This window comes from Procambarus clarkii, chromosome 63, assembly GCF_040958095.1.
Source record: "Procambarus clarkii isolate CNS0578487 chromosome 63, FALCON_Pclarkii_2.0, whole genome shotgun sequence".
In the NCBI taxonomy this organism is placed as follows: domain Eukaryota; kingdom Metazoa; phylum Arthropoda; class Malacostraca; order Decapoda; family Cambaridae; genus Procambarus; species Procambarus clarkii.
This window is the reverse complement of record NC_091212.1, coordinates 25543765-25556477: the sequence shown is the minus strand read 5'-3', so window position 1 is coordinate 25556477 and position 12713 is coordinate 25543765. Positions and strand designations below refer to the sequence as shown.

General features: G+C 52.4%; 1 protein-coding gene across 2 annotated transcripts in view; it reads left to right on the top strand.

Moving 5' to 3' along the window:
* The window catches only part of LOC123769451 (uncharacterized), an 80020-nt gene that overhangs the window by 46556 nt on the left and 20751 nt on the right, over positions 1-12713 (top strand). The gene's annotated exons all lie outside the window — the stretch shown is intronic.

Here is a 12713-nt window from a genome sequence, read left to right as displayed (position 1 = left end):
CCGATGCATAGAAAAAGTGGATTTCGGTGGGGAGCCCCTCTGGCTCCCTGGAGCTTTTGGGCTAATATGCAATTCATTAGACCATGTCATTAGTGAAAGGAGTTCAGCCTGCTGGGGACCACAAGCCAGAACCTGGCCCCTCCTCCCTCAGAGAAGCACAGGGAGCAGTGGCCCTGGAAAACCCCCGTGTGGTTGGGGGTTTTCTTTATCTGCCATCGACCGGGGTTAGGCACCCAGAAAGGTAGGCGTAACAAAACAGACCTCGACCTCACATGGTAAGAAAATTGCAATCGACAATTGAAGAGAGAGGCAGAACTCTCTCAATTCCCAAGGAAACAAGCAAACAAGGAAAGTCACACTACGTTGCCACACCACTCTTCCAGGCAGCCCCCTTCCCACCCAGGAGGGGAAGAGGGGAGCCCCTGACCCACCGCACAGGCTACCCAACATCAGTTCGTTGGCTTATGCAATCCAGGGCGGTCATGAACTCTGGCCTCAGTTTCCTGGCAGTGTTTTTACCTTCGTGATGTCCTCTGCTGTTCGTGGTGTGGTGGCCAGGTGTACCTGAAGTGTACCGGGGCTTAATGTGCTTAGGGCAGTCTTCTATAAGATTATTTTCTCTAGTGCATTTGGGATGTTATTTCCATAGGGGTTTCTGGGGGGGGGGGGGGGTAGCCCCTTTGGCTACCCTGAGCTATCCAGGCTGATATGAATATCTTAGTCCCTGGCATCAGTCAAATCAAATAGAGTTCTTAGGCCTACCAGGGATCACGAGCCAGAACCTGGCCCCCTCAGAAAGACAAGAGGAGCAATGGCCTATAGAAACCCCTGTGGGGTTGAATGCATTCTATGTCTGCCATCGACCGGATCAGGCACCCAGAAAGGTAGGCCTCCAAAACAAATCCCATCTGGTTTAAATGTTGCTACAGAAAGACGAACTGGTGGACAGAACTCCCCCAAACGAAAAACGAGCATTACGTCACAACCGTCACTGCACCGCTGTCTGTGCATCCCCGGACCCATATGCCAGCTGTCCACACCCCTAGTTCTAAGATCCCAGGCACACTGACTCTGTGCTGTGCCTTGTGGTGTGGTCCTGTCCCTGGTGGTGAGCGAGCCAGGAGTAATTTCACCAGTACTCTAGCTGCATGTGCCTAGGGTTACCTTCCCTAGGTGCCCTGTAAGTACTGCCCTTGTGACTTTGGGTTCTCTTCCACAAGTCACTTGGGACCTTCCTCCGCCGTGGTCTTTCGCTGCTCGGTGATTGCCCGCCCTTGGAGTCAGCTGGGGTGTTTCATATGCCTTTGTTTGCCTCTGGATAGGATGTAGTTTCATCACTGGTAGGGGCACAAGGTACTGTGCAGCTTCTTTTCACCTTAATACAGTGGCCGGCTCTGTTCCGCATGTTGACTGTGAGAGTATGGTCTCTCAAGATTCTCCCACAGCTGACTTGAATGGCTCATTGCAGTGCACAGTGCATCGATCTCGTGCACAAGCACTATCTCTGTTAACCCTGGATGGTAAACTGTCTTGTTGGGTGTCTCCAGGATGCCCACATAACCAGGAATACTTATAAAATACAGAGGCCGCCGTATGCCCAAGGGTAAATTAGATACAGAGGAATTAAGCATACTTGCCATAGGGTCAGTGAGTACATAGCTGGTGCCAAGCATGAGGGAGAGAGAGGGGACGCCAGCGAGGCGACAGATCTGACCTCTGGGGTCAGCCTCAACCAGTACAATGGAGAATAACAACTGTGACGTGGTCGTGACGTGTTCATGACATCACCTCTGCTACTGATCATGGAACGATCAATATGATTGGTTCCCGCTCTTTTGCTGACACGCCATTGGTCAATTGTAACCCCTTGTGTTTGTGGCCCACGAGAAGCCTTGCATTCTCTTGCAAGGGTATTCACGTAAGGGAATCAGTACATGTTGGACGTGTCCCTCTGTCTATTTGGCTAATAGAGAGAAAACCGTCCATTCCTCACCATCAAGTTAAACTCAGCGTCTTCTTGATATACCAACGCTCGTCCAGAATCGCGATTGTGACTAAATCGTTAAGAAATCATATAGGGAAAAAGTCTGTGAATCACCAGAGCGAAACAGACTGGTATCAGGTAACCCCTGGTGACAAATTGAGATGTCTGTGAGTGACCTAGAGTGATTTAAGGAGTGCCGCTGCCTAAGTAATCTGTGTGTGACTTTACCACAGTGTACCCATATGATGATATATCAGCCATCGCCAGCTGCTTTGCCTCACGGTACTACGTGACATCACCACCTTACTCACTGCCAGTGCCATAAAGTGTGTGCATGTGTCTCTTAGACATACAGCGCGCCCTCCTGCGAGTACCCTCCGTTTCAAGTACGGTTTACAGCGCGCCCTCCTGCGAGTACCCTCCGTTTCAAGTACGGTTTGTTGGGAAAGCCTGTCGTCAATGGTCTCACGTCGTAACGAGCGAAACCAGCTGTCAGACCACCTACGAGTTCTTGCATAAATGTGCATGAGTGAGTGAATAAGAGAGGTAGCCTACCTGTAAGTACAAGATCTTGTTTCTTTATTATTGTGTCTGTCTGTGTGTTGATCTGAGGGATCAATTACAGTTCTCACCTTCTCATTCCTGACACAGGTATAGGTGGAGACACCTGACGGTGTATGCGTGTTTATCTGTGTGGTTCCACGACATTACACTCCTCTGTGAATGTGAGCTCTGAGCTCTCTCACCTTCTCATTCCTGACACAGGTATAGGTGGAGACACCCGACAATGTATGCATGTGTATCTGTGTTGTTCCACGACACTTAACTCGTCTGTGAATTTTGCAGACTGCATCTGCAAAACATAATGCAGATGTCGTATACACAGATTTTGCAAAGGCATTCGACAAATGTGACCATGGAGTGATTGCACACAAAATGAGGTCAATGGGTATAACTGGTAAAGTAGGACGCTGGATACTCAATTTCCTGTCGAACAGAACACAAAGAGTAACAGTCAATCAAGTAAAATTGAGTCCGAGTGCAGTTAAAAGCTCTGTACCTCAAGGTACAGTCCTTGCACCACTGCTGTTCCTTATTCTCATATCAGATATAGACAAAAATACAAGTCACAGCTTCGTGTCATCCTTTGCAGATGACACAAAAATCAGCATGAAAATTACCTCTGCTGAAGACATTGATAAACTACAAACAGATATTAACAAAGTTTTTGATTGGGCAGCAGAAAATAACATGATGTTTAACAGTGATAATTTCCAGGTACTGTACTCAGATACGACAAAATTGAGGATCTGAAACATAATACGGGGTACAAAACACAATCGAATCTGCCCATAGTAGGAAAACAGCATGTCAAGGATTTGGGAATAATGATGTCCGACGACCTAATGTTTAGGGAGCATAACCAAGCAAGTATTGCATCAGCCAGAAAAATGATAGGATGGATTATGAGAGCCTTCAAGTCCAGAGATCCTATCACAATGGTTGTACTCTTCAAATCACTTGTGTTGTCCCGTCTTGAGTACTCACTCAAGAGTAAAGAGTGAAGGGGGAAGTGAGTACTCAGTACTCACTTCCCCCTTCAGAGCAGGAGAGATTGCTGAAATTGAGGGAATACAGAGAACATATACGGCACGCATAGACATGATAAAGCACCTTAATTATTGGGATCGTCTCAAAGCTCTCCAAATGTACTTACTAGAAAGGAGACGAGAGAGATACCAAATAATATACACATGGAAAATACTGGAGGGACAGGTCCCAAATCTGCACAGTAAAATAACAACGTACTGGAGTGAACGACATGGAAGAAAATGCAGAATAGAACCAGTCACGAGCAGAGGTGCCATGGGCATAATCAGAGAACACTGTATGAACATCAGAGGTCCACGGTTGTTCAACGTCCTACCAGCGAGCATCAGAAATATTGCTGGAACAACCGTGGACATCTTCAAGAGGAAACTAGATTGTTTTCTTCAAGGAGTGCTGGACCAACCGGGCTGTGATGGGTATGTGGGCCTGCGGGCCACTCCAAGCAACAGCCTGGTGGACCAAGCTCTCACAAGTCAAGTCTGGCCCCGGGCCGGGCTTGGGGAGTAGAAGAACTCCCAGAACCCCATCAACCAGGTAACCAGGAGCTTCATATATACCACACATTTAGTTATTGTGTGATATAATTATTGTGCATGTTTATTGCCTGTCCCATTGACAGTGCCATTGTGATTTATTGTGCATCATCATTACCTGTGTATCCGGTTGGAAGTCTTGTGATCCCTTTGCACACCAGCAGTTAGGTTTGCCGTGTTAATGATTGGCTGTCAATTGTATTAAGTTAGGTGTTTCTCCACGAGTGGATCATATCGATTAGCCAGACGTCAAGAGTCTCGCTAATGCAACGATAGCCTTTCTGATGCCAATCTAAAGTAAATCAAGCATCATTTGTATTAGTGGTTAAGTTAGTAAATAAACTACAGTTAAGCTTTATGCGGTGTTTCTGTTGAACCACTTCTGAATACTGCCCACTATTTACTCAAGCCTTCAGCTCAAGGTGTCTTCAACACCGAATTGCCTATTATTCACTAAACTATAAATGTGATGAGGACCCTAAAAGTCCCTTAAAGTGTTTCAAGCATTAAGGAGATTCCAACGACCAACGTGGATCAGGACCAGGTGAGGCTAGTCTGAGAAGAGACCCTCAAGGACTCTAACTCAACCTTGCTCCCAGGCCCTGTACGGTTGCTCTCGTATTTTCTCTGCTGGATTCCGACAGCTTCGTGAAGCGTCTGCCACATGTACATTGGTGACGTACGCATTGCAGTCGGGAAAGCAAAATAGAAAACCCCACATTGATGTTTTACTCGTGTGGGGTTTTTCTTTCTGCCTGGTGGGGAGGGTCTTCCCCGTGATGTTGTTGACCCTTTTTCATTCTGTATTCTTGATGGTTCTCCACTAGGTCCCCATGTGTGTACATGTCCCAGGGGTTCAGCAATTAGTAGTTTGCTTGATAGTTTGGGGCACCAGTTAGCAGTACCTTACCTGGGCTTCCCTTAGCAGTCTAAGGACCCTGGAAACCCCCCAATGGGGCTCAGTGGTCTGATGAATGCGTCCCTTGGGTCCCATCTCGCTTCATGCGAGTTTGAGAGTTGCTCTGTTCCCCTTGCCTCAAGGGTGACAATCATCTGTTTTGTCTCATGCTGCCTGTTGGGTCGGTGACACTTTCGACCCGGAGTCCTGTGAGTGGTGTTGCTTGTTTGAACCCCAATTCACCCAATCCACTGATCTTGATGTTCGGGTGCAGGCAGCTTCAACTTTACATGCGCGTTTTAGGTTATTCCAGCATGCTAGGTTGGTTGCTCACCCGGATGCCCCGAGGCTGCCCTGTTTTGGTTATAGGGACTCGGACTTGGGGGGGGGGGGTGTTAATTGCCTCGACTTTGGTTTCATCCATGCCCCCATTGTACTTTCCTGTGTTGTTCGTCCTGTTCCTTCTCTCCTGCTTCTGGCTCCGAAGCGTCTGAGGGTTTCAGAGTCAGGGCAGGTTTTAGTTGCTGGTGAGACACGGGCAGTTTCGAGGCATACGACTTCCAGTGTGGCGACTGAGGCATTCGAGCCTCAGTTGCCACACTCCACCCGGTGCTTCTGGGTCTGACCAATGGGCACCTTTTGTTCCATGCTTTTCCAGCAGGCTCTACCTTTTCTTTTGAGGCAGAGGGTTTGGAGGATGGCTCGGCCTTGGGTCCTGGTGTGGAGGCTCCCCGGACAGGGAAGGGGTTGACTTAGGGACTTGGGCCCCGTTTGACCCCGCTTGGGTTTTGGTACCCTCTGAGTGGGGCTTGTTGCAGGGGGTGGGGTTTTCTTACCCCCCCTTCTTATACGAGTTTGATATGGTGTCAACCCCACCCCGGGTTCGGTTTCGGGTTCCCTTGGGTACTTTAGTCACTTCCTTCTGGAGGTTTTCGGCCTCCCACATCCCGCCTCATGAGGTGCAGGAGGACGTTGCAGCTTACCTCCTGCATGACCCGGATTACGTCTCGATAATGGATCCTACCTCTTTTGAGTTTGGTTCTTCCTTTCCTTACTGGCTGCGTTATGAGGTTCTGGAGTTGTCTTGGTTGGCAGACTGTCTTATCTTTTCTTTAGGGGGGTGGTATACATTCTGTCGGACCCACACGCTTGAGTGGTGAGAGACCCTTACATTGGTTCAGATTTACCTTGGGGGCGAGTTTGAGCACCTCAATGTGTGTTTGTTCACCCCAGCCTTTCCTCGAGATGTCGGCCTGGTACAGCTTTATGTTTTTTTCTGGGGGGAGCCCCGTTGGCTCCCTGGAGCTATCCCAGGCTGATATGCTAATGTCAGACTTTGGCATCAGTCATGTGTATGGAGTTCTTAGGCCTACCGGGGACCACGGCCAGAACCGGGCCCCCTCAGAGAGGCAAGGGGAGCAATGGCCTATAGAAGCCCCGTGTGGTTGGAAGCATTCTATGTCTGCCATCGACCGGAACAGGCACCCAGAAAGGTAAGCGCCTCAAAACAAACCTATTCTGGTTAAAATTGCTACCAAAAACCGAACTAGTGGATAGAACTCCCCAACCGAAAACAAGCAAACTAGTGTGACGTCACACACCGCCGTGCCGCTGTCTGCGCAGCTCCCCCCTCCCCGGGAGGGGGAAGGGGGAGCCCCAGACCCCCTGCGCCGGCTACCCACACCTCAGTTCTTGAGGCTGATGCTATAGGCGATGGTCGTGTGCTCTGGCTCCGGTGTCGCTACTGCACTGTGCTTTGCGTGTGGTGTTGGTTTTGTGGGTGCGAGAGCCAGGAGTTATCTTCAGTACTCGGGCTGCATGCGCCTAGGGCTGCCTTCCCTAGGTGCCCTGTAAGTACTGCCCTTGGGGCTTGGGGCCACCTTCCACAGGCTCCTCGGGGTCTGCCTCTGCTGGTCCGTTTTACCTTTTGGTTTTTCGGCCGCCTGTTGGGCTCTTGGGTGTTCTGTTCTCCCTTGTTACCGGCAGGTAAGAGGCAGTTTGCACTGGTAGGGGCGCAGGGTGCTGCTCAGCTTGTATTTCCCGACATCGCGGCCGGCTCTGTTCCTTGGGGTTCGCTGTCCTCTTGCGGGGTTTTGTTTTTCTTTTTGTTTTTGCCTGGTGGGGGGTTCTGTCATTTTATTCAGTTTGTTTTTGCCCTTCCACTGTTCTCCTAGGTGGCACCCCCTGCTAGGTCCCCGTGAGTGTACACGTCCCTGGGGTTCAGCTTTAGAAGTTTGCTTGGTAGTTTTGGGTGCCGGTTTGCAGCACCCTGCCTGAGACTACCTGAGCGCGAGTCCTCTTAAAGTAAACGCTCAGGGCCCTGGGAATCCCCTAGGGGGCGTGTGGGTCCGATGGATGTGACCCCGGAGTCCCCACTCGCTGTGTGCGAGTTTGAGGGTTGCTCGGTCCCCTTGTCTCAGGGTGACCCTCATTGTTTTTGCCTCTGCCACGCTGCCTGTTGGGTCGGTGATACTTTCGACCCTGAGTCCTGTGAGTGTTGCTGCTTGCTTGTGACTCAATTTACCCAATCCTCTGATGATTCTATTCGGGTACAGGCGGCGCGTGCGTTGCAGTCTAGGTTTCGTCTGTTGCAACGCGCTCGGTTGGTTGCTTCCCCGGATGCCCCGGGGCTGGCCCGCTTTGCTTCTCGAGACCCGGACTTGGGGGTGGGGGTTGCTTCGATCCTGGTTTAGTCCGCACCTCCTCGTCCTTCCCCTTCTGTTCGTTCTGGTCCCCCACCCCTGCTTCCGGCCCCGAAGCGTCTGAGGGTTTCGGGGTCGGAGCAGGGGTTACTTGATCTCGAGACTCGGGCAGCTTCGGGGGGTGCCCCTTCCGGGGGGGCGGCAGAGGCATTCGAGTCTTGTCTCCCGGCCGAAGCTTCAGGGTCTGACCAGTGGGCCCCCCTTCCTCCAGCTTTTCCGGCTGCTCCGTCCTTGTCTTGTGGGGTCGGGGCTTAGGGAGAGGACTCGGCCTCGGGTCCTGTGGTGAAGGACCTCGAGGCTGGGGAGGGGCTGACTTGGGGGCCTTGGGCCCCGCTGGACCCCGCCTGGGTTTTTCTTCCCACTGAGCGGGGCTTATTGTTACAAGGAGTGGGGTTTTCTTTTACCCCCTCTGCGTACGAGTTGGATTTGGTGTCGGCCCCTCCCCGGGTTCGGTTCCGTGTTCCCCCGGGTACGTTGGTTCCGTCCTTCCGGAGGTTTTCGGCTTATCGCATCCAACCTGGTGTGGTGCGAGCGGCCTTTGCAGCTTACCTCCTGTGTGACCCGGATTATGCCTCGGAAATGGATCCGTCCACGTTCAGGTTTGGGACTTCGTTCCCTTTCTGGCTCCGTTACGAGGTTCCGGAGTCGTCCTGGCTAGCAGACTGCCCCTTGTTTGGTCTGGATTCCTGGCATTCCTTCTGTCGTTCCCGCATGCTGGAGTGGCGGGAAGCTTCCACGGTGCTTCAGGTTTTCCTGGGGGGCGAACTTGAGTACCTGAATGAGTGCTTGTTTGCCCCTGCCCTTCCCCGCGATGTGGGCGTTATTCAGCTCCATGTGCAGGCTCCCTCCCTTTCGGCGGCGCTCGTTGCGGAGGACTTGCGCGCCCGGGGCCTTTTGAGTTCGGCCTTGCGGTTCTTTTCCCTCCTGGAGCTGTCTTCGGATTGGCTCATGGAGGATGTGGGGACGCTTGGGTCCGTCCCGGGGTCCGGCACCTTGTCCTCGGCTGCGCGTTCGTCGGCTGCCTTGTTGAAGCTGTTCACGCCGATTTTGCGGGATGCGGTTTCCCTGTTTTATGCTTCCCGTCTCGCGTGTCGGCAGGCGGTGCTGGGTTCCTCCGTGGAATCTGCTTGGGCTCTGGCTCTTAGGCGTTCTTCACCTTTTTGTCCTCTCCTGTTTGCGGAGTCGGCCGTGGCGCAGTTTATTCAGGCTGCGTCGGCGGCTTGTCGTCCGATGTCGGACTTGTTGGTTTTCCGGGGGTCCCGGGGTGGGTCTTCCCGGAAAGGTCGTGCCAGGGCTCGGGGTTCCTCTCGTCGTGGTAGGCCTCTGGTGTCAGGTTCGGGGTTGGCTCCTCCTGCGAACCCTCCCTCGTCTGGTCGGCGCGGTGTTCGCGCTGTGCGGGGTTCTGGGTCTCGTAAGGGTCGCCGGCCCTTTCGCAGTTTGCCCCCTTGACGGGGCGATGGGGGGGGCGGCTTGCACTGTTCGCCCGCGCCTGGTCCCACGATTCGTGGGCCTTTCGGGTCGTGTCTCGCAGCCTGTAGTGGCGTTGGGGGGTCGGGGCTGGCAGGGCAGGTTTCTTTCCCTGCGCTCTGTCGAGTCGTCTTGGAGTGGGTACGCTTGGGCGTCGTCGAAACGACGACGTCCCTCAGATGGGTTTCCCGTCTGTTTCCGGTTCCGAAAAGGGACTGCGCGGACCTGCGGTTCATTCTGGACTTGTCCCGTCTGAACCCCTGGGTTCATTGCCCCTCCTTTCGGATGACTACGCTGTCTCAGGTTTGGCTCCTCTTGGAGCCGGGAGCTTGGATGGTGTCCCTGGACCTCCGGGACGCTTATTGGCATGTCCCGATTCATCCGCGGTTCAGGGACTGGCTCGGTTTTGTTGTGGGGCGTCTGAGTTACCGCTTTCGTTGTCTCCCGTTTGGGTTGAACCTGGCACCTCGCGTGTTCACGCGCCTTACACGGGTTGTGGTGGCTCGTTTGCGTCTCCTAGGTGTTCGGGTGTTAGCCTACGTTGACGATTGGCTGGTTTGGGCTCCCAGCCAGTCAGCTTGCTTGCTAGCCAGGGATTTGGTTCTTTCCCAGCTCGCCGGGTTCGGGTTCTTGGTGAACTGGAGGAAATCCCATCTGGTTCCCTCTCAGGTTCGGACTTGGCTTGGTCTCGTTTGGGACTCTCGAACCGCCTCCTTGTCTCTCCCTCCGGAGTCTCTCCTGCGGCTGCGGTCCTGCCTTCGTCTGTTTTTGGAGGGCCCTCGGGTCACCCGGCGGTTGCTCGAGGGGCTGTGCGGGAGCCTGAACTTCGCGATGGTGGTCTACCCGCCGGGTCGGGTTTGGCTTCGAAGGCTGTTCTGGTTCCTTCGGGGTTCCCCCTTCCGCCTCTCTCGCGATCGCAGAGTTCGACCCCCGGGGGCCTTGCGTCGGTTGCTGCGTCACCGGCTTCCTCTTCGGGTTTTTCGGGGTTCAGTGCCTTGGCGCCTACCCGAGCCCTCGCTCAATGTGTACTCGGATGCGTCGTCTCTCGGCTGGGGTTTTATGACCAGTGCTCACCAGGCCGGCCAGGGGCATTGGGATCCGTCCTTCCGTCGAGCTCACAGCACGGTGCGGGAGTTCGCGGCAGTGTGGTTTGCTCTGGGGGGGGATTCGGGTGGCCCGCGGATCGACGATTCGGCTCCATTCGGACTGCTCTCCGGTGGTTCATTGCCTGAACCGCGGGGGTTCGATGCGGTCCTTGTCTCTTTGGGGTTGGTCGCTTCGGGTGACTCGTCTGCTGAGTTCTCGGGGTTTGGCTCTACTGGCGGTTCACGTACGGGGCGTGTCCAACGTCTTGGCCAACGCCCTGTCTCGCTTCGTTCCCCTCTCCACGGAGTGGACGGTCGTCGACGAGTCCTTCCGTTGGCTTGCCAGACGTTCGGGCGCCCCAAAGTGGACCTCTTCGCGTCGGCGTGGTCGCGGCGTCTTCCCGTTTATGCGGCGCCCTTCCCCGATTGCGAGGCCGTCGGGGTCGATGCCTTTCGGCTAGACTGGTCGAGGTGGGGGTTCCTGTACCTCTTTCCCCCGGTTCGGCTGTTGCTCCAGGTCCTGACTCGCTTGGAGACTTACCAGGGGAGAGTTGTCCTTCTGGCCCCTTGGTGGCCGGCCCAGCCTTGGTTTCAGGCGCTGGTTGCTCGGTGTCCGAACCCGAGGGTTTTCCCGCGGCTCCGCCTCTTTCAGCAGATCGGGCCGGTACGTCACGTGGCTGGTTCGATCTTCTCCTCGAGTCTTCGTGTATGGTTTTTTTGACTCGAGTCTATCATCATCTCTATGGTGATCAGGTGGCCTCCTTGTTGGTGTCCCACCTGAGGGACACCAACAATTGTTGACTACAATAAGTTCATGAAGGGTGTTGACCACTTTGATCAAATGGTAAAGTATTACCATTTCGCCAGGAAATGTCACAAGTGGACCAAGAAAATAACATTTTATTTCTTGCAAATGGAATTGCAAAACGCTTATGCATTGTACAAGGCCAACACAGATGATCGAAGGAAACTAACTCTGCTCCAGTTCCATGAAGTTGCTATTTGGTCTTTATTGAAATTTGACAAGGCAGAGTGGCCTGCAACAACTACACCATCTCCACATCTAGTTCATGCTCCAGACATAAATGATGACACTGGTCCTGTGTATCCTGCTGCTGACCCGTCAACACCTGGCCCGTCGGGTGTGAGGCGCCCTCTCTTCACGTCTACACCTAGTGCTGAAGCTGAATCTGATGAAGATAATTCATATTCCACATTAGTGTTTGAAAACAATAGTGAGAGCGACGATTCAGACAGTAGTTTATTGCCAACCCAGAGACAACAGCGATGTGTTGTTATAGCAGAGACTCGCCTGAACTATAAATTGAAACATGAGCTGGTAAAAATCCCCAAATGTCGCAGGTGTGAAGTGTGTGCAAAGTCGGGTATCAGGAAGGAAACTGGTATAGCGTGCAAGACATGCGATGTTTCACTTTGCGTCATACCTTGTTACACCACTTATCACAGGAAAAGGGTGTATTGGGTGGACAAGAAATAACCACCCGCACCAGCTTCACTCCACCTAGGAATATCTGTTGAGCAACTTCAGGAATCAGTACCTGAAGGAGGTGGAGTGGAGATAAAATGCTCAACTTATTTTACTACAATCGTCTTTGCTTTGGTAAGTACACATAATTGTCTTAGATTGTTTCAGTATTGTAGTCTATTTTCTTAGGAATATTTTGATACCTAAATGAGAACTGTAGCACGAAAACTAAAGTAAGTATACACGAAACAAGAGAAACTTTTTTTGTGGGTGTTGCGGGTGTGAGTTGGAGTGTCAAGAGCGGGTTCCGGTTGTGTGTTTTCCGTCATCTCTACAGCTGTGAATTCCAAGGAATTGTATTTGATATGCATATGTCTGTGTAGGGAATTTTATTCCGAACACTATACAAAAAAAAAAAAAGGTGTGAAACAAGTATAAACTTGAAAAACATGAGCAAAGTAAAAACTTTTGACGCTCACGGGTACAAACACGCGTAAGATTTTATTCGCCGCAAATTTATTTGACGCTGTGTTGGCCAACTCTACCCATGTTCTTATGGAACTTTCTATTGCGAACACATTGCTATAAAATTGAAATACGTAGCTCCAGAAATAATGTCAGGACAGTGAAATAAGTATAAACATTCAAAGCGCTGCATCACACCGGTGTCGTCGCTGCTGAAATCACGGCTAACGCTTCGCCCAGTTCCCACACTCGTGCGGGTCACCCGATACCATAATTAGACAAAGCTGTGTTGCTTTGGGTCGGCGGTTGCAGCCAGTTGTCTCGGCTTCGAGTTGAGGAGTGAGCGACGACCGCCTCCCGGGTAAGTCCCTCTTTTTCTGTCTGTGGGTAGTTAGCTCCATGGAGCCGACGGGGCTCCCCCCAGAAAACCAGCGTTGAATGTAATGAAACGCCATTTTCTGGGTGAGTCCCGGAGGCTCCCC